Genomic DNA, 20,601 nt, shown 5'->3' with positions numbered 1-20,601 from the left:
TCCAAATTTGACAAAAATTATAAACCTATAGATTTAAGAATCCCAATGAACTCCAAGCACAAGAAATATGAAAAAGAAAAACTACACCAAAATGCATAATATTTAAATTACCAGTGAATTCCAGAGGAAAAAAAATCTTAAAAGCAGGCACACAGCCAAAAAAAACCCCAACATATTAGGTACAGGGAAACAAAAATAGGATGACAGTCAATTTCTCAATGAAAACAATGCAGGCTAGAAGACAGCTGTGCATCATTTTCAGAGTACTATAAGGGGAAAAAAATCCATCTACCTAAAAGTCTATATCCAGAAAAAGATATCTTTCAAAATAAAGATGAAATAAGGACTTTTTCAGACATACACAAAGGCTGAAAAAATTTATCAACAATATATCTGCACTGTAAGAAAACGTTAAAAGAAATCCTTCAAGTGAAAAAAATGAAAGTAATGAAGAGTACCACAAATGGCAATTACATGGGGAAATGTTTTTTTTAAAAAAAGTCTGTTTATTTGAAAAGTATTCAAAGAAAATGTATTATTTAAAGCAAAAATAGGGGCACCTGGGTGGCTCATCAGTTAAGCGTCCAATTTTGGCTTAGGTCATGATCTCACAGTTTATGGGTTTGAGCCCCCTCCGGGCTCTGTGCTGACAGCTCAGAACCTGAAGCCTTCTTCAGATTCTGTGTGTCTCTTTCTCTGTCCCTTCCCCACTCTCTCTTTCTCTCTCTCTCTCTAAAATTAATAAGCATTAAAAAATTAAAAGAAAATAAATAAAGCAAAAATAATATCAATGTATTATAGGATTTATAAAATAAGTTGAGATATAATGTGTCACACCAAGATAAAATCTGGAAGTCAATAAATGGAAATACATTGTAACTTTCTTGTACTACAGTGTGAAGTAGTACGATACTACTTGAAGGTAGACAGTAAGTTAAAAATGTATACTATTTGTTGGGATGAGCACTGAGTATTATATTTAAACCAACTCGATAATAAACTATTTAAGAAAAAAATGTATACTACTAAACTTGAAAGCGTCACTAAAATAACGTAACAGGAGATCATAACTAATAAGCCAAAAAAGAAGATAAATAGAATTATAAAAGAAGACAGTAAACAGGAGAAAGGTAAAATAATAGATGGTACATTTAGAAAACAAATAGCAATTAAAAGGTAAATACCATCAGATTAGATAAAAAGCAAAATCCAATTATATTTTGCTGATGAGAAACCCACTTAAAATGTAGACATCGACACAAACAGATTAAAAGAATGGTAAACATATGCCATGATAATGCTGTATTAATAAAAACAAAAGAGATGGAGCAAAGACATTAGCATGGAAAGGGAGGACGATTTCAATGTGAGTGACAAAGGATATAATATGATATTATGGTATGATATGATATGACATATATGATATAATATGATATAGAATATGAAAGTCATAAATGTTTTTGCAGCCAATAATTCAAAATATAACTTCAAAATACATGGAGCACAAACTAACACAACTTCAAGAAATAGACAAATTCACAATTGTAGTGAGAGATTTCAACATCCGTTTCTCAAAATCTGATAGTTGTATCTCTTCAGAAATTAATTGTATCTATTCAAAAGTTTAAGGACCATCTTTATATTCAATTTTTTATTGTCTATCCATGTGTTTTGTTCTTTGTTATAGCAGATTTTTGACCTCTTTTTCCTTCAGTTTTCCAGAGTTCCTTATATATTAGGGATATAAGCCCTTCATGTTTGATATAAGTGTAAATATTTTCTCCCTGTTTGTCAGTTGTCTTTTGGATTCATTTATGGTCTTTTCTGACATGCAAATATTGTTATGTATTCAAATCTTGAACTCTTTTCTTTTATGATCTCTGTATTTTGAATCACAGTTATAAAGCCTTTCCTTACACCAACATTCAAGAGGAGTTAATCTGTTTTCTTATAGTATACAGTTTTCATGTTTTTAATCCTTAGATTCCTGATCTATTTGTAATTTACCCTTTTGTATGGTATTAAAGAGACCTGTTAACTTTTTTCTTTTTTTTTTTTATGTTTACTGATTTATTTAGAGAGAGAGAGAGCGTGTGGATGCACACACAAGTAGGGACGGAGTAGGGAAGAGAGGGAGAGAGAGAATTCCAAGCAGGCTCTGTGCTGCCAGCACAGAGACCAACATGAGGCTTAATCCCACAAACCATGAGATCATGACCTGATCCAAAATGAAAAGTCAGATGCTTAACCTACTGAGCCACCCAGGTGCCCATGTTAACGTTTTTCCAAATGGCTAGCCTGTTGTCCTAGCATCATATATAAAGAGTTTAGTGATTTGAAATGCTAACTTCATCACGTACTAAATTTCTAGATATCTAGTTTATTTATGGACTTGGGTTTATTTATGGACTTTTAATTCTATTTCTCTGGTTTATTCATTTGCCATTATTATGTTGTTTTAATTCTAGAGGCTTTATAGTTTCTTTCAATGTTAAATAAAGCTACTCTACATACACACACTTGTGATTTTAAAGTATATTCCTTGTTATTCTTGCATATTTGTTTATCTATGTGAACTTTAATATCAACTTGCCTAGCCCCATTATAAAAGCTTGATAGTTTGGGGAATGTGTTAAATTTATAAATGAACTTATAAAAAACTGACCTCTTCATGATGTTTAGTTATATAAACACATCTCTACATTTGGTTAAGGTGTACTTTTGCACCTTTGAGGAACAGTTTGAAGCCTTTTCATGTAAAATTTGTATATTTCTTTTTAAGTTTATTCCTAGATATTTAATCTTCTTTGTTGCTATTATAAATGGGGTTTTCTCTACTACTTACTGTGTCCTCTAACAGATTATATTATTATATATTAAAGCTATTAAGCACTGTGTATTAATTTTATCACCTAATAACTTATTTCTTTTATTGTTTATGTTGGTTTCATCATTGACGCTCTAGGCATTTCCAAGTATGCTATCACATAATACTCAAATACAGTTAATTTTACATCCTTTCTACCAATTCAAATGCCTCCAATTCATTTCTCTTGTCTAATTACATTGGCTAATACCTCTAGAACAGCATTAAATATAGTGAGTGGAGTGGTAATACACATCTTGGCCTTGTTCCCAATCTTAGTGGAAATGCCTCTAGAATCTCTACATAAGTAAACTGCACACTTTAGTACAAGAGTGTATATATTTTATGATGTTGAGAGAAAAATCCATAATTTCTGGGGCGCCTGGGTGGCTTAGTCGGTTAAGCGTCCGACTATTGCTTAGGTCATGATCTCGCGGTTCGTGGGTTCGGGCCCCGCGTCGGGCTCTGTGCTGACTGCCAGCTCAGAGCCTGGAGCCTGTTTCAGTCTGTGACTCCCTCTCTCTCTGACCCTCCCCTGCTCACGCTGTCTCTCTCTCTCCTAGAAAAAAATAAAACATTAAAAAAAAGAAAAATCCGTAATTTCTGATAATGGTTTAATACTAAGAATATATAAAGGACTCCTACAACTCAACAACAAAAAGACAAACAAGCTAATTTAGAAAAGGGGAAGGATGTGAATAGATATTTCTCCAAAGAAGACCTATAAATGGCCTATAAGCATGTGAAAAGATGCTTAAGATATTTAGTTATTAGGAAAATGCAAATCAAAACTACAATGAGATATCATTCACATTAGAATGCCTATGATTAAAAAAACAGAAAATAACAAATATTTGCAAGGATGTAGAGACATTGAAACTCTCATACACTGCTGGTGGAAAGAGAAATTGGTGTAGCCACTGTATAAACAGTTTAGAAGATTCTCAAAAAGCTACATGTGGAATTACCAATGACCCAACAATTACATTACTAGGTTACCAGAATGAAAAACAAGGACTCAAATAGGTATTTGTATGCCAGTGTTAATTGCAGCTTTATTCACCGTAGCTGCAAAGTAGAAATAAGAAGTATCCATCATTTGTAAATGGATAAACAAAATGATGATGAATGTAAATGGATAAACAAAATGTGATGCGCACGTGCACACACACAGACACACACTGGAATATGCACAAAGAAATATTATTCATTCATAAGAGGAATTAAATTCTGATACATTCTACACATGGATGAACCTCGAGAACATTATGCTAGGCAAAATAAGTCCTACACAAAAGTACAAAAATTGTATGGTTCTATTTATAGAAAATATATAGAATAGGTACATTCAAAGAGACAAAATGTAGACTAGAGGTTACCAAGGGTTAGGAGGGGAAAATGGTAAGTTACTGTTTAGTGATTACAGGGTGTTGGTTTGGAGTAATAAAAAAGTTTTGGAAATAGTGGTGATAGTTGTATAAAACTGAATGTAACAAATGCCACTGAGTTGTACACTTAAAAATCATTAAAATGACAAATGTTACGTTACAAATATTCTACCACAATAAAAATAAAGAAACTGTCAATTTCTATTGGGTATTTTTTTATCAAAAATGGGTATTAGCTTGTGTTGAAGGCTTTTTCAGCATCTTTGGAGATAATCCATTACTTTTTTTTCTTATATCCATTAATATATTGTATTTTATTGAGGGGATTTCTTTTTTTAATTTTTTTAATTTTATTTTTTACAAATAGCTAATTGTCAAATTGTCAACATTGTCAAGTTGGTTTCCATATAACACCCAGTGCTCATCCTCACAAGTGCCCTCCTCCATGCCCATCACCCTCCTCTCCCCCACACCCATCAGTCCCCAGTTTGTTCTCAGCATTCAAGAGTCTCTCATGGTTTGCCTCTCTCCCTCTCCCCCACTATTTTCCCCCTTCTTCTCCCCCATGGCCCTCCGTTAAATTCCTCCTAATCCTCCTATACGTGCAAACGTATGATATTTGTCCTTCTCTGCCTGACTTATTTCGCTCAGCATAGCACCCTATTGAGGGGATTTCTATTTTTTTTTTATTTTTTTTACAAATAGTTTATTGTCAAATTAGTTTCCACATAACACCCAGTGCTCATCCCCACAAGTGTCCTCCTCCATGCCCATCCCTCCTCCCCCTCACATCCATCAGTCCTCAGTTTTTGTCAGCATTCAAGAGTCTCTCATGGTTTGCCTCTCTCCCTTTCCCCCACCATTTCCCCCCTTCTTCTCCCCTTTGTTCCTCAGTTAAGTTCCTCCTAATCCTCTTGTACATGAGATTTCTAATATCAAACCAAGATTGCATCCCTAGCATTATTCCCACTTAGCCATGATGTAATCTGTTTTTAATGTTGTGTTTGATTATATTTGTTAATACTATATTTTGTGGTTTTCCATCAATATTTATAATAAAATTGGCTTGTAATTTACTTTATGGTACTATCTTTATTAGTGTGGGTGTAATATTATATTTACTTCATAAAAACAATCAGGAAGATTTCCTCCATTTTCAATGTTCTGAAATGATTTATGGAGCATTGGAACTATCAGGTGTTTGAAGATTTGGTAGAATTCCCCTGTGACACTTTCTAAGTCTAGTGCATTTTGTAAGGTATTTCCTTGTTAGCTTTATTTATTCTATGGAAATCAATCTATTTAAGCTTTCTGTCTTCAAGGGGTCAGTTTTAGTAATTTGTATTTTCCTAGAAAATTACCATATTATTTAGGTTTTGAAATTTATTTGCATAAAATTCTGAAAAGGTTGCAAATTTTTATAATTTCCTCCCTTTTAATTGCCATTTGTCCTTGTTACTTGATATTTTGTGTGTTTATGCTTTTACTTCTTTTCTTGATTAACTTACTAGTGATTTGTATTTTTTAGTTTTTTTAAATTATAGTTTATTATCAAGTTGGCTTCCATATAACACCCAGTGCTCATCCCAACAAGTTATTTTTTAGTTTTTTAAAAGATATTTCGAATTATTAATTAGGTCAACTCTTTTTAAATCTCTATCACATTAATTTCTCCTTTTTATATTTATTTCAGCTTTCCTTTGCTTTCCTTTTGTTTATTGGTTGGTGATTTTTATAGTTTTTTTAAAGTTTAGCATTTAATTAATTTATTTTCATTCTTTAATTTTTATTGATAAAATGAATTACATTAATAAAATTGAATTTTCCTCTGATCACCACTTTGTGTTCCATAGATTCCAAAATGTAATGTTTGGGTATAATTATTTTTTTTTAATTCTGTAACATTCAGGGATGCCTGGGTGTCTCAGTCTGTTTAGCCTCCAACTTCTGCTCAGGTCATGATCTCACTGCTTCTGAATGAGCCCAGCGTTGGGCTCTGTGCTGACAACTCGGAGCCTGGAGCCTGCTTCAAATTCTGTCTCCATCTCTCTGCCCCTTCCCTTCCCCCCCCCGTCTCAAATATAAAATAAAACATTTTTAAATTTTTAAAAAAACCTCTGTAACATTCAGATTGTATTTCCCCTTTTGACCAAGCACTGTTTAATAGAAGTTTCTCAATTTCCAAATGTAAGGGCCACTGATTTAAAATTGTTCTTATGACCTAAGTTCCTGTATTTCACTCATTTAAGATCACAACTCTCTCTCATTACGAAAACAACATAAGTTATAAAAACCTTTCTAGAAAAATATAAGCTGATTTTTAAAATATAGAGACCAAAGAAAGGGGGAGGGGAATTTGTCATCTATACACTTCACAATAATAAATCCATCAGTAGTTACTATTGGTGAACACTCCAGCTTCTCTTCTACAAAATCCCTTTATCACACTGAATGTGACCACCTAACCAAAATATAAACTGGACAAATAAACTGGCTCAAAACAATATAACGTGTATATATACATATATATATATATTTTACTACTGTATCACTGGAATTTATTATTTTTTTAATGTTTTATTTATTTCTGAGAGAGACAGCATGAGCAAGGGAGGGCCAGAGAGAGAGACACACACAGAATCCGAAACAGACTCCAGGCTCTGAGCTAGCTGTCAGCACAGAGCCAGACGGGGGGCTTGAACCCACAAACCATGAGATCATGACCTGAGCTGAAGTCGACACTTAACCGACTGAGCCACCCAGGTGCCCCTGGAATTTAAAGATTATTCTTTCTTTAGCACTAACACAATTTTACAATCTTTAACAAAACATGTAATTTGGTCATTATTTTAAACCAATTGATATTTTATATAATGATTGTTTAGATAAATAGGTAATCTGATTTTAAACCTTGATGGTAAACATTTCTAGAGAATATTGCCATAAACTATAAATCAAAAAAATACAATTTAATAAGTGAAATACATTGGACCAAACTAAGTTCCCATACACATTCAGAAGAATTCCTAGGAACTTTGTTTTATTTCCTGTCCTCTAAAGACATTTCCAGTCTCTCCACTCTATAACTCCAGCCAGCAGTGTTATTTTGAGAAGCAAAGTACTGAAGAAGATGCTGCCCTTGAGATTTTTTGTATAAAAATGGCACTCATATCTTAGTGATCAAATGCCTTTTTATGGCTTAAGTCAAAATGTTACTTGTAAATGTTAGACAGATGTACTAGATTATACTTTCCCATCAAAAATTAAAGGAGCAAAATTTCTGATTATGAAGGCATATCAAAACTAATTCACAAACTTCCTTCCACCAATTACTAATTAAATGAGCAAAGTTAACTAAAATTCAGGGGAAAAAAATCACTAAAAGCACCAAACAAGAAAAGCAAAATAACTAAATGTGGTAAACCTTAAAACCTGGCAACCAAGGAAAGAAACAAAACTGCTAATAATTGTCAATAATATTCCCAAATCAGGAGAGAAACAAAATGAATGAGTTTTGTTTTGTTTTTTTTCATCTTCAGTCTGAAACGTAGCAGAAAAGGAAACTAGGAAGAAATAGTTTATAGAATAAGTAAACAAGAAGGTTATTTTTATTTGACAGATATTAAGATTTTCAGTTGACACAGCTAATTTGGTGAATGGCTCAAAAAGTATCCTCCTGAATGAATGATAAACCTTGACCCCATTGGATTGAACTATGATATAGGGCAAGTCATGAAACCTCGGAAAAGATAGCTCATCCCAAAAAACAGCTATAAATTGCCTCAGCTGAGTTCTCCTCACTTCTATCTCACTGTCTTCTCACCCTGAAAAATAATTTTCTCAGACTTCCAAACAGAAAAAGTAAAGGACCAACAAAGAGGAAATATATACGAAATCTTGAAAGAGAAGAAAGCTTGCCCAAGAATATTATGCTGACAAAAGATGTCATTGACAAATGAATATGAAAGGCAGGTAAACTAAACTGTAATAGAAAACTGGGAATATATATACCTCTAAACCCCTCTTGGGGTTGGGAAAGAGCTTCTCAAAAATGAAATTCAACCAATTAAGAGGGAAAGTGAAAAGGAAGTAAGAAAAACAAAAGTTGTGGTAAAAGAAACACTAAATAACTATATGAATGATGATTACAAAACAAAATATAAAAGTTATAAACCTAGACAATGCAAAAGCAGTAAGATAGCAAACAAAAAATCAGAAGTGGGTGGTAGATATTTGGTAGAAAATGTAAAAAGTATATAATGTCCTTGTCTTTCTAAGCAGAAAACCAACTATTTCTTTTAAAAATAAATATGTAGCTTTAAGATAACATAATGAGTAAACTTTGGAATATTTTATAATGCCTCCTCCCTCTACCCCCTTTTTAAACCTTAAGGGAAATCTTTTAGCAAATGTTATCTCTAATGCTAAAAATAAACATTTATTTGGGATTTAGCAACTCCTTTAGCTCCACTTCAGTTTCTTTTCTATTAGAATCAAGTAAAATACAATGTACCCATTTCTATTTACAATGGAATCTATAATATAACCCCATTTTTACAAAAGTTTTTCCATCTATCCATTCAGCCTGCTACCTACCCACTTGTCTATTAAGAATGATACCTATCTAGGGGAGCCTGGGTGGCTCAGTCAGTTAAGCTTCTGACTTAAGCTCAGGTCATGATCTCGCGGTTCGTGAGTGCAAGTCCTGCGTCGGGCTCTATGCTGATAGCTCAGAGCCTAAAGCCTGCTTCACATTCTGTCTCCCTCTGTCTATGCTCCTACCCTGCTCACACTCTGTATCTCTCTCTCTCACACACACCAATAAATAAACATTATAAAAAGTTTAAAGAAAAGAATGATGCCTATCTATATTACCTATGGTATTTTCTGTGGGATTAATCTTTCTACTTTTTACTTTCTCATGTTTTTCTACTTTGATTTCTTCCTCAAAAGGATAATCTTCAATAAACACAATAGAATTGTTTTCTTCAAAAACAAACTGAAGCAAATATGCAAGAGATTAACTATGTTTAATTCTGGGTGATAAGTAAATAGATGATTATTCTCTTCTTTGCATTTTTTGAATTTACTTAATTTTAAGAAACAAGATTAGAGGTTCTATATTCATCACGTTGCCTGAAACTGAGGCTAATCCTTAGCACATAAAGCGATACCACAAAGGTCACAAATAGACTTCTTCATTCTTAAGTATTTTTAGCAAGCTAACTTATAGACAAAAGGCAAAATCTCAACTCAGACATTGCCCCTAGCTCAATTATTAGACCTTCAAGTTCTTAGTGACAAATTACCAGCCCCTATTCTTCTGGCATGGAAATGTAATCCAAAGATGCATTAGAAAGCTGTAACTCTTACTTTTAAAAATGTATTACTTCAGAAAAAAAAGGAAAAGAAAGAAAAAATCAAGAGAATGGCAAAATCTTCAAAATTGTAGAATCTAAGTAATGGGTACATGAAGGTTCATAATACCATTCTCTCCATATTTTTGTATGCTTTAGTTTTTTTATAATACATTTTCTCAAATCTTCCTTACATATTTAATAAAGTAAGGATTCCTTGCAATTCAGAAGTTCAACTTTAGAACAAAATACCTCCTCCTTTGGGGATTTAAGCCAATTGGTCATTAACATCTTATTGTGAATTATTTAGATTAAATAATTAGGGACGCCTGGGTGGCCCAGTTGGTTAAGCATCCGACTTTGGCTTATGTCATAATCTCACGGTTTGTGGGTTTGATCCCCACATCTGGCTCTGTGTTGACAGCTAGCTCAGAGCCTGGAGCCTACTTCGGATTCTGTGTCTCTCTCTCTCTCTGACTCTCCCCTGCTCACATTGTCTCTCTCTCTGTCTCTCTCTCTCTCTCAGAAATAAATAAAACATTAAAAAAATAGATTTTTTTCTATCACCTAAGATCACTGTATAAAGGGCCTTTTAAATTTTACTGAATGGGACATTTCGAGAAAGGGCAGTCAGAGACAGTAATAGGGTTGAAGGAGAAGCAGAAACCTATACAAGGACAGCAAGTATGTATTTTGCTTTCTTTGAAAATTTGTCTAGTTTTTTTGATATACTTTGAAATAATTTCATGCACTTAGTTTTCTTCACAACAGAAAGTAAACACCCTCTTAAACACTGTCTTACAAATAGTAAAAAAACCATAAATGGATATTATACTTCATATCTGCTTGTTGTCTTCTGGTAGTCTTTTGTTCTATTTGAACTCACAGTGTTAATAATAACTAATAGTTACTGAGTATTTGATATCATAACACTCAATATAATATGTTGTATCTTGAACTGAGTGCTTGACATGCAAGAATTCCATTAATATTTATAAATCTCTAGGATAAAACCCAAGAAGTTAGAAAGTTCCCCGAAAGTCAGATGGCTAATATGCAGTAGAAATGGAATTCTAACCCAGGCAATCTGAGCCCAGAATGTGGTCTTTTAACTATTAAATTCATGTTTATCAAACCTACTTCTACTATTTTCTGTAAATGTCACTCAAAATTCTATTTGAGAGACACAAAAATATAACACCTCAGATTTACAAGAAAATATGTGTACGTTCTCCCTCAGAAAAGTTAGCGATTCTGCCAGAGAGAAAAAGCAAGATTAGTTCAAAACAACTAAGCTCAAATGATAGCCATGTAACAGACTCTGTTTTCTGGCAATCAAAGCCACACATTTGCTTTACTAGTCTCTTTTACTAGGATCATTTGCCATATGACCTTAGATCTAGATCTAAGACAAAGGAAGAATGCTTTGGGGCTTCTGGGCAAGATTTTCTTACCTTGATTTTTTTTTTTTAAAGCACACAAAATAGTGCCCTGCCATGTATCATCCTCTGCTCCCTCTCTTAGCATGTGGGCTCCTACAGCCACCTTATAATGATGAAGTGAAGGCCAGAAGAATTGTAGGAATATAGATTAAGTCCTAACATTCCTAACCTACTATACTCAAACCAGAAACTACTTATATATGGACTTCTTGTTACATGTGAAAATTAAACACTTATTTCTTTAAGCTAAGGTGGGTTGGAGATTTTGTGAGGTTTTGGGGTTTTTTTATTATTGACACTTGCAGCCTAAAGCATTCCTAACTGATGTAAGTTTTACCACTTCATAGTTATGTGAGCTGAAATATACATATATAACTGAGTCTCAGTTTCTCATCTGCTGCAAAGACTAAATGAGATAGTATTTGAGAAACACTTGTTTTTACATAGAGTGTGTTACCTGGTAAAAGTTTAATCTAAGCCATAAATCTGCCTCATGTCTAGCTTCAAATGACACTTCAGTGGGAGACACTAAATGTTAATCACTTTCACTACAGAATCTTAACTCTAAATCAAAGCCTCTAAGGAGTGTTGAAAGACTATGTGCCAGAAACTGAACTGGGTCCCCCCAAAATTCATATGTTCAAGCACTAATTCTCAATGTTATGCTATTTGACAATGGGGCCCGTAAGTTAATTAGGTTTAGATGAGGTCATGAGGGTGGGGCTAGTGTCTTTATAAGAACACCAGACAGCATCCTCGGTTCCACCCCGACTCTACTGCCACCATGTAAGGGCACTGAAGCCAAGAAGACTGCTCTCATCAGGAAATGAATCAGCTGCCATCTCAGTTGTGGACTTCTCAACCTTCAGAATTATGAGAAATAAATTTCTGTTAAGCCACCCAGTCTATGGTATTCTGTCACTGCAGCCCATACTGACTAACATGCTATGTGAAAAGCATCTCCTACAAAGAGGCCAATAAGCAGAAAGGAGAAACTGCACTGTTTTAAGAAAATCTGGCATCTTCCATAACTGCTTAACAAAAGATTATTCTCTTCATAGGCTACCTACTTTCCATTCATTTCTTGGCCTAGAGCAGTAAATAGCTCAAAGCCTCCCAATCTTCTTTGGATTGGGGGTGGAGAAAGTAAATCCCATATTTATTTATCTTCCTTTTCCCTTCTGTTGAAAGAAAGGGGATGTGGAACCTCACTTTATAGCCAATTTACTTATAGCTTACTATACAGTGTGATAGTTAATCACATTGGGTTGTGAGTTATTCAACAGGGTTTCAGATCTAGATTCTGTCAATTATTAACTTTGTGACCTTGTTTAAGTCAATGTTATCATTTGCAAAGTAGGATAATAATAGTATCTATATCTACTAAATGAGATCATGTATAAAAAGTACTTAACAAGTGCCTGGTGTAACAGAAAGTACTTGATTAATGTCACAGCTGAAAAAACATCATTGATCTGATCAATGATGAGCAAAGTTTACCCAAATCTTATGAAATTTTGGGTCACCTCACCTCAATCATGTAAGAGGAAAGATGGACGTAGCATAGACTGACCTCAATATCTACTACTGTTAACCTAGCTTATTTTCAAAATGGCCAAGAATAAATAAAAATTAAAATAGAAAATATGCAGTTTATTACAGATAACTTCCATTTAAATTAAATGTCCCAAGTGAAACCTAATTATTACCTACCCAAGAGTTTTCAAGTTAAAAACAAATAATATTTCAAATATCTCAATGAGACATAATTACCTAATGAGTTTATTATCCTATAAACACTACAATAATTATGACCTATGGTACAAACATAAAAAATATAATTGACTTTCTTCCTACAAATATAACACACTCCATGTGATCAAAACTGAATACTAGAAGATACTACTCAGAGCTCATAGTTTAGATGCCAAAAGTTCTAACAAGCCTTAACTTGCACCTACAAATGGTTGGTGACTGCTCCCGTTCTTGGTAAAATCTAAATCAAGCACAGAGGTTGGGGGCCCCCAACACCAAGTTTAGAGTTTGGGGGAAAAACAAAGAGGGGATAGATTGCCTAGACAGTGAAAGAAAACCTGAGGATGAAAAAAACATGTTTTAACCAAACAACCTAGGCATGGATGAAGATTAAAACTATAAACTATTTTAATAAAGGCTCAGGTCCTAAATGACAGCAAATCCTTCTATATTATCAAATGAGGCTACAATACAGTCCTAAATCTGATCAGGTAAAGAAAATTCAGAAGATTCCAAAACTGAAAACTCAAACAGAAAATACCAGTCAACAGAGACTTCATGTTCTCATTCTCCTATGTACAGGTTTAAAGGGTAAATGATGAGTCAGTTCCATGTAGGGGAAAGAAAAAGCACAGGAAAGCTAATGTGAGCTGAGCCCACAAACACTCGAAAGCCTATGCGAATGTCTTTTTTCTTCTCTTTATAACTTATATCTACAAGGAAACTTCAGGATTCCTGATTCTTGCACTAAAACGCTGTTGTTCTGCTTTACCATTCTTTCACTATGAAATACTTACTTTCTTTCACTAACAATGAAAATGTCCCACTATTAAAATACCACAGTTGACACACCCTAAATGTCACAAAGGGAATTAGAGAAAAACAAGTCCAAAGGACAAACATTGGATACTAAAAACTGAGACCTAAAGTCATTTAAAACTTATTTTTTAAAATTTTTAAACCTTTATATGACCTTATTTTAACTAATACAAAGCAAAATAATCTAATAATAAATTCTGAGAAATTTGGGGTAAAGCACAGGTTTTAGATTATCTTCTGAAGATGATATTATTTAGTGCCTTTCATATGATTACTTCTGAAGAGTTTGGCTATCATGGCTATATTCTTTTATATGCCAAATATTATAGCATGTATTTGAATTTTATCTCCATAATTACAGTATTACTTACTAAATATCTTTAATAGGTATTTTTTGCCTAACTGCAAAAATATCATGCCCTCTGCTTCTCAGAAAACAGATAAAAACTTACATTTTTTTAAATAACAGCATTTTAAATAAGATATACTATGTCAATCTACTGAAAGTAGCTTACAAATTGCACAATTTAAGTATTGTAGAATAAAACACTTTCCAACCTAATTTCACATTTTTATTTGATTTAGTTTTTGAAAACTAGTCAATGTTTTCTTAAATTTATGAAGATAAAAATGCCAGTTTTGTTAACACACATTTTATGCATTAAAGCTTCATTACAGAGTAATGAAATTCTATACTGATGAGACATAGTAACTCTTGAAAAATCTACATTCGGATGCCATTTTCAGATTTTCCTTAAAATAAATTAAATCAGAACAGGATAAAGACAATTTCAAAGAACCCAAAACTTTAGTCCACCCACACTGTTTCAATACATTATTTTCCAATGTGAAAGGAAACACCAAAACCTATCAAGAAGGAAAAGTGACTTGAAAAAAAAAAAAAAAAAAAAAAAGAAAGAAAGAAAGAAAAAAAGAGCAGTTTCTTTCTGAAAGCTTGACTCCAGTAATCTTATTGGCCACACTATGAACATGTGTCTAGGTTTTACGTGTTTGTGCAAGTATTAGAGAGTTCTCTGAGATGTCAGTTTTGTCAAAAAAGCAGATAGAGTAACTTTGATGCCAAAAATAGTATCAAATTAGCTTTCCCCACAAAAATTTTGGATTTGGCCCTTGATTTATGAAAAACAGAGACTTCTGTGAAAGGAGAAGCACTCAAATTGGTTAGGCCACCAAAATGCTAAAATAAAATAGAAAGTTATGATACTTTATTTGAGCTGATTTTTTTATAAGAACCGTATGTATGACTTTCACTTTCTAGAAAGTGGTTTTCTCTTGAACACACATCAGAACCATTCATCATAATATAATTGCAAGTTGTCAGTCAGGGCCGCACCCTTCGCTTTGTGGCAAACCGCCAACACATCTGTCAGAAGCACTCATAAGCTTCCGTGTGTTATTGTAATCCTCTACAAAGAGAACAAGCCCATTCACCGATTTCACATTTCCAAACGAAACAATGACTTGCTTAAAACCCAATCCAAATGAAATTGTTGTGTTTCCCTACAGACCATAAGCTACTTTCTCACCAAGTGACTGATCGCACCAGTAGATAAAGGGAATCATTTATGTTATATACAATTGATCTCTTTGTGTACTGATACACATTTTTTTAAAACTAGGAGGGGTATCTATATTGTATGATTATGTGTATAAATATATGCATATGTTTATAACTGCTTATATGAAAGATTGCAATAATATACTATTTCAATAAATTCCTTTTCCTTAACTGTCTTCCTTCAGTCATACAAACACTACATAGCAATAGAAACCAAACCCATTTCTAGTGAGAACAAAATGTGCTCTGGTATTAGAGCAGGTCGGTTCAATTACCATTGATTTAAATCATCCCTACAATCTGAAAGAATCAACTCTCAACAGAGTAGCGTAGTGAAAAGAAGATGGAATTTCTTGTAGCTACATCAGGCAAGACTTCAATAAAGACAGATTTTTTATTCACTGTGTATCTGATCTGCCAAAGAAGTTTCCAAGTATCAGAAGTAAACTCTAAAAACTTTAACACCAACAGAATAAACCTCTTGTAAAAAAACAAAAAACTTAGATCCAAGGTGCCAAATGTTCACAAGTCATAACTTTTCAAATTGCTTTCAGTTGTATATATATGTTCCATTGCTAACTTGCCTGCCTGCTTTCTCTCTCCGTGTAACAGAGACCAGAATTACTATGTCAATGAAGCTTTTTTTATGTTTATTTATTTAGTGCAGATTTGAATGAAAAACACATGACTTACTGGTATCAGAGTTAAAAGTATTATTATCCCATAAGATGGGGCAATTTTCTCACACACATATTTATATATAGGTATTAAATATATTGATATATGATTTTTCCTACTGTGTTTCTCAGAAATAAAATAAAGCTTTCATAAATGATGGAAGTGATGGAAACAAAAACTCTAAATCTAGCAAAACTTTATCAGTTCTCAGTCATCAGTAAAATATATATTTAATAAGTAAAACACATATTTTATATTTACCTTAGGTAGTAACTATACTAAACATATAGATTCCATATTAAATCTGTTAGTATCATACTTAAGTCAGTAAGTGAATTGTACTTATTTTTTTTTTAATTTAAGGTTTATTTATTTTTGAGAGAGAGAGAGGCAAAGAGAAAGGGAGACACAGAATCCAAGCCGGATCTAGGCTCTGAACTGTCAACACAGAGCCTGATGCAGGGCTTGAACTTATAAACCACAAGATCATGACCTAAACCAAAGCTGGACACTTAATCAACTGAGACACCTAGGCACCCTGACAAGTAATTTTTAATATTTTGTCTTATTTAACCTTCATTTATTATGTAATTTAATGGTATCAAGTAGGTGATAATAACATCCCATATTACAGAAAATTCAAAGGATAACTTTTGTAAGGTCATGCAACAACAAAAATTCCTATCTCTAGTTTAAAAATATTCATGATGTTATCAAGTGTATTTTCACTTAATTATACGTACATGCAAAGGTAAATGCTGACATACATATGTGATATATATATATATATATATACTCACACACACCCTTGTCACCACCAGTATGCTCATTTACTTAGAGACTGTTTCATAAAGGGAGAAACTCTGTGGGAAGTCAAAGCAACAAATGCAACTCTCCAAAACTATCACTCCTAGGCACAATAAAACTTATCCAATGCTAGAACAAAACCTTGAATCTATAATATCAATTTGTAATTAAGTGGAAAAAATTGCTTTAAAATCATAGTAATTTGCTTAATGAAAAAACCCAACTCTTAAAATAATGTATATAATTAATCTCTGAATCCTTCACATATTTATAAGATGTGGAAACTATTCCAGCTAAAGACCACAAGGTTAGGGTACTATTAATTTAAGAAAAAATTAGCAGTTAAAAGAACACATTTCTATAATAATGTTTGATCCTCAGCAGATTTTCAAGTCTTTTTGTAATTTGTAAAAATATACAAATAATTCATTATTGTTGACTCTTTTTTATTATTACTTAGATGATAGCAAAAAAAATACAGTATGAATTTGGGAGTTATTTAAAGAGAAATCCAACTAACTAAAGATTATCAAAACACATGTACATCAAAAAGCTATACATTTTAATAATTCATTACTACTTTATCTGGTATGAAAATTAAGAGTATTTTTAAGCTACCTTCCTAAAATTAATGCTTTTACTACTTGAAGTCTGATTATACACAAACACAGGGATTTACTTAATGTTTTGGCACGATAACAATACAACTCTTTAAATTGCCCATATTAAATATGGTAGAATCAAAATTTATTTGCCATTTTTATTACGTGTATATGCACACACACACACACACACACACACATACACACACAGAATCCTAGATATATATGTGTAACTGTATATAGATCTTGCTGAAGGTCAACACCAGATATAAAAATAAAAATTTCTGCTTCAATAGCGTTCAGCTCACATCAGTTGAATGGCAATATCCAAACCAAATTTTAAGTAACAAATGACTCAGATGGTATTCATGTACAAAACAGGCAATTTTTATTATCTATAAACAATTTATAAACAAGAAATTGTGGTAACTTAATTTTTAAAGATAGATTTGATTAAAAATATTAAAACAGAAATATATTAAAAACATTGTATGGAATTCTTGAACAATTTTATAACACAAAAATAGATGATTTCAGATATGTTGCACAATATAGGTTCCCAAAATAGTTATGCTTAAAAGGTGATACAATTACTTATTCCAAATAAAATTTCTCTAGATAGTTTATCAGAAGATGATTTCCGTTAAACCGTATTTTACAAAAGGGATCATAAACACATACATACATAAACACACAACAACAACATAAAAAGACGCTCTCTAAATATACTAAGAAATAGTTTCTGTAGCTTTAATTTAATTTCTATTAAAGCTGCTAGAACTTATTTTGTCTTTTTTTTAAATATTTTTAATGCTGTCAAGCACTAAATAGGAATAGTATAAGAAATTCCTCAAGTAAGTGAAAGAAGCAAACCTGTATCTATAACAGGAATGCTTATATTTGCCATATTTTCTAATATTATTTTGTTATGCTAGAAAAGAAACTTCATTTTACAGTAATAATATTCTATGATTTCATTTACTGAAAAAAGTTCTCTAGAATTTGTAATTGTCCTTTATACAGCTATGGTTTAATATAACTAAAATATCTCTGACATCTTGAAAGAAAAGGTTTGCTGAAAAATATAAAAGATGACCGAGTTCAGAATGCAATTATACAGTGTCTAATGACGATATTTAAATAATGTGCTTATATTTAGTAATGAGATGGAAAGCTTTTTTCTTCTTAGGCTAATATTTAGCAAAAAAGAAGTGTTATTTTCAACTCTAAAATGTTAACTCCAATTACCTAAGACTACAAATCCTCTCTCTTTCAAGTCTACCAAATTGCCTCTGGTATCTATTGTAGTGGAAAACTGGGTGTTCATGCTAATCAAATAATCTAATTAACAGAGTTACTATATTTATAGTACATGTGTTATTAATTTTCATAGAATTTAGGTTATTTTCCACTGAACATATTTAGTTCTTATTGCTTCAGGAATTATTTCATAATTTGCAAGTGTCATTGTCAAATCAAAAGGCAAAAATATCTGCTAAAAGTGTTCTGAAAGAACACATATAAAACTAGTTTTAAACTAGTTTAATAAAACTAGTTATCTACATATAGAAGTATTTTCAAACTTATACTCTTTAAAGAAGATGTTTTTTGTTTTCTTCCACTCCTTATTCTATACTCTTCCTCCTTATTCATGTTTCTATCATAGAACTTACTATTTTATATTAATATAATTCACCCAACAGATATTTCTTGATCACCTCCTATGTCCCAGGCAACATGCTAGATTCTGGAGAGTAAAAGGTAAATTAAACGAATAAGGTGCCTACCGCAGTTGAACTTTAGTTAATAGGAAATACAGGCACATAATGACGCAAATAGAGAGCTGTGTTAGAAATGCTATGGTAAGGAAGTACAGTTGTTATGGAAGTCCATGTGTATCACTCTGCCCCCACATCCATATCAAATTTACTCCCTACTGCTTCCCTTCTGGGCTTCTTCTGGTCAAGTTGTATTTTATTCCAATTTTTGTTCCATGTGCATATCACTGTGGTCATTTAATTTGTTGAATATTTTAAATTAATGATGAAACATGTCCTAAACTCTGAATACCTTTCCTCTTCATATTTACGACCATTAGTACTATCTAACAAACATAAAAAAGTACGTAGCATTTACATCAATTATAAACTATACTTTGTCATATGGAATAGACTATTTCAAAGTTTGTTTGGAAGTGTGGGTGAAGTCAAGTGAAGCTAACTTGATCATAGATAAACCATACATTCCAGTTTTCTTTAACTGAATATGAGAAACAAAATAAATGATATTAAGATCTTAGTTAATTAACTCAACTACAACAAACATAACAGTAACTGACCAGTTTTTTTTTAATTAAACTGATAGAAAAAATAATTATGAAAAAAATCATTCAAGAAGAAATTTAAAAATAAAAATGTTCAGGGTATTCTTCAACTTTCCAGTGACTGGCATTGTTCCTCGCACACAACAGAACTCAATTAATGTCTGTGAATGAAGGAATGAATGAATGATCCACCCAGTGCTGTATCACGTGATGATTATAAAGACTAAGTGACACTTCTGAGATTCTGTCTAATCCTAAATCAATAAAAGCATATTCACTTATATTACCTACTGACCTGCTATGACAGGAAATTTACCCAAAGTTTTTGGGAATATTTTTAATAGGTATGAAAAATAATGAGTTTTCTGATGAACATTTAATAAATAATATTCATTTGCTTGTATTTTCCATTCTTTTGTTTTCCCAAATAACCAAAATTTGGGTGTAGAATAATAGCATTATAAATCATTTTCTGTTACATGCCTTATAAAATCGCCAGATGTGTTATTCAAACATAAAAGTACTCACAAATTTAAGAAACTGAGCTTCTTGAAATATAGCTTAATTTAATGTATTTTCTTTTTTTTTTAAGTAAAATGAACTTTTCATTCCTTGCCTTATTTAGTGCTTCTGAAGAGAGTTTCCTTCTCTAACAAGAAAACTCCTTTTCAAGGCCCACTGTAATTTTCAGAATAAGGCACTGGATAAAATATCTCAGTATGTACTGAGATCAGTGCAACTTAGCTTTGTGGCTGAGCAATGACAACAAAAGTCTGATGACGTTTTGTGAACTGTCAGTGACTTCCCAGTAAGCACAATTGAGAGCAAGAGCCTGTTAGTAAATAGCAAGGGTAGGAATGCTTCAGGACAATCCTGTGAACCAAACTGCAGGTCAAATTTCTTAACTAAGATATTCCTATCTTTAATATGATGATCAATATGTTCAATAAAGCATTAATGGGCTACATGAATTGTGACATAGAGT

General features: G+C 32.4%; 1 protein-coding gene across 1 annotated transcript in view; it reads right to left on the bottom strand.

The window, feature by feature from the left end:
* Positions 1-20,601, bottom strand: part of SOX6 (SRY-box transcription factor 6) — a 489,234-nt gene that overhangs the window by 275,262 nt on the left and 193,371 nt on the right. The window lies entirely within an intron of this gene.

Source organism: Crocuta crocuta, unplaced genomic scaffold (assembly GCF_008692635.1).
Source record: "Crocuta crocuta isolate KB4526 unplaced genomic scaffold, BGI_CrCroc_1.0 scaffold233, whole genome shotgun sequence".
Classification (NCBI taxonomy): domain Eukaryota; kingdom Metazoa; phylum Chordata; class Mammalia; order Carnivora; family Hyaenidae; genus Crocuta; species Crocuta crocuta.
This window is presented reverse-complemented; position numbering and strand designations above follow the sequence as displayed.